Source organism: Setaria italica, chromosome IV, assembly GCF_000263155.2.
Source record: "Setaria italica strain Yugu1 chromosome IV, Setaria_italica_v2.0, whole genome shotgun sequence".
NCBI classification, from domain to species: Eukaryota; Viridiplantae; Streptophyta; class Magnoliopsida; order Poales; family Poaceae; genus Setaria; species Setaria italica.
The window spans coordinates 5,623,427-5,625,894 of NC_028453.1; positions in this window are offsets into that span (position 1 = coordinate 5,623,427).

A 2,468-nucleotide genomic window follows, 5' to 3' on the forward strand; every position below is an offset into this window, starting at 1 on the left:
TCCAATCCGCGTGGGGGAGAAAGAGAAATGAGTCGGAGGAGGAAGGAGCATTGGATCCTGCTCGGCCTGCGCCAATCTTGCATGACGCCACCATTGTGGCCTACCATACCAGCAGCAACATAGATTGCATACATAGTTGCCCGTGTTGAAATGATCGTGTGATGCCTAGAGAGGGGGTGAATAGGCTCGATCTGAACACCTGAAAATTCTTCGCAGATGAATTAAATACATCGGAACTTCCGATATTGTGCCGGAACTTCCTACAGGGTCGGAACTTCCGGTACAGGGGTGGAACTTCCGTCAGAGTAAAAAGTACTCTATGAAATTCAAATTTAAACATATTTCTGCAGAATCTATTTGAATCAAAAGTTCAGCAAAGATGTCTAGAGACTATTGCAGGTAAACTTTATAGAAGGAACTTTACGAGATAATAGATCGGTACAAAACAAGTTCTAGATCAACTAGAAACAAAGAAACCAATAAGCACTCGAGACTAAGAATTTGTTTACCAAAGTTCACTCCCACTAAGGAAGCTACGTCTTCGTTGAGGAGCTCACAAAGAGCCGGATCCTCACTAACCCTTTACCTCTCCCAATCAATCACAAATGAGGATTGAGTTACTTACTATTAATCCATGAAGGATGGGGTGACACAAATGTTCCCAGGTGCACCACACAAAGAGAGCACTCAAACGGATGACACCTAACCATCTAGAAGCAAGCTTCAAAAGTAACAAATGTAAATCGAAGATCGAAGATGCTTCAAGTGCTCTTAAGATGAACTTGGATCTTTTTGCGTTCCCAGGTTCTTCTTGCGTTCACGCCCTGGGAGGTTGAACATCTCGCTATTGTCAAGGCCACCAGAATGGAGGGGAAGCATAGGAAGAAGTCACACGAATCCCTCCGTGTCGAAGCCTCCGATCTCACGGCAACTCCGAATGGCTCTCGCCTCTACTCTGCTCTCCTCAGCAGTCAGCACTCATTTGAAACCTAGCGAGGCAACCACTCTTGAAGTGTTATATGTGCTGACACATGTTCTGGACCCTTATCCAGCTGGGATTATTAGCTAGAGTCTCAGCTGGTAAACTACCATGACAGCGTGGTTCTTTTGTCACCCTACCATGTCCTGGAGCAGGTTACCTACATCAAAATGCCGAGCAATAGGATTGAGAGCTTCACAAAAGTGGATCCTACCAGCCGGGCTGGTGCTCAAATGAAATACGACACTTATTATAACCAGATGCCAATCACATATTTGCCAATCTCTGTGCACTATGAGGACCGTCCATTTGCTGTTGTTGAGAAACTCGAACGCAAGGTGGATATTCCTCGCCAGGGACACATCAAGATCACTGATCAGTACAAAATGAGACAAGATGGTGCTTGGTACAAACGGATCTTTGCCAGGTTAGCTGCAAGAATCTTACCTCATCCTCTCTTCAGCTTATCAGGGTCTAAAAATGGCCTTGCCACCAAACAAATTCAACTGCAAAAATGTGCAGTTGAGACAAAATGCCAGGGCCTGTGGTATCACTAACCTGTGGGTCACAACAGTTCCCCATGTCAGCGAGACCCAAAATGACCCTTTTCAGAACTGCAAACTTTTTACCTTCTTTGGCTGGGGATGTTTGAACCTTGCATTGCCTAGTTAAATGATCTCTCTTAGTATTTGTCAACTTCTTCAAATTATATAGTATATATTGACAAAATCTAAATATATGCGCTAATACCTCCTAGCAGTTCTTTGCTTCTGGTTATGTAGCGCATGTCATGCTGAACTCATATAGACCTAATAAGTTTCTATATGTGAACTCATATATGTTGAGTTATTAGCAGCTCATTAGGTCAACTCAGTTAAATGATTCATGGTTATACTCATTCAGAACTTTCTTGCTAGGCCTGAGTGTCCCCGGATTTGGCCATTTGCCAACACATTGTCATCATCAACATCAAATAAGGTTTCGCTTTATTTTACATTTCCAAGGCCCAAGGTATGGTTGGCATTGCACGTTCACCACCGCCTATGGTTTGCCAATGGAAGATTTTCTCTCTGAGTCAGTTGATGGCCGGCGCTACTTCAACCTTACTTTTGGAATCCGTGGTTGATGATTTTGCTACTATGGTAAGTGTGACGTCATCCTATTTAATTGGAGGATCATGTTGAGAAGTGTCATGGTACAATCTGTGATGAGTATGACATTGGGCTGAGTCAGGTTGCTTGATTTAGTGTTTTCCTTTTTTTTCTTTTTTTCTTTTTTTTTGGGGGGGGGGGGGGGGGGGGGGGGGTTCCTTAACAAATTTTCCTTTGAAAAGGAGGGGGGGATTTTAAAAAAAAAAACCAGGGTGGGGGAAAAAAGGGGGAAAAACAAAGGTGTTAACTTGTCCCCAGATAACCGGGTTGGGAATTTTCAAGGAACCCAAGGGCAAAATGGTCCAATGGGTCGGGTTTTTTTCCAAAAGGGGTTTTTT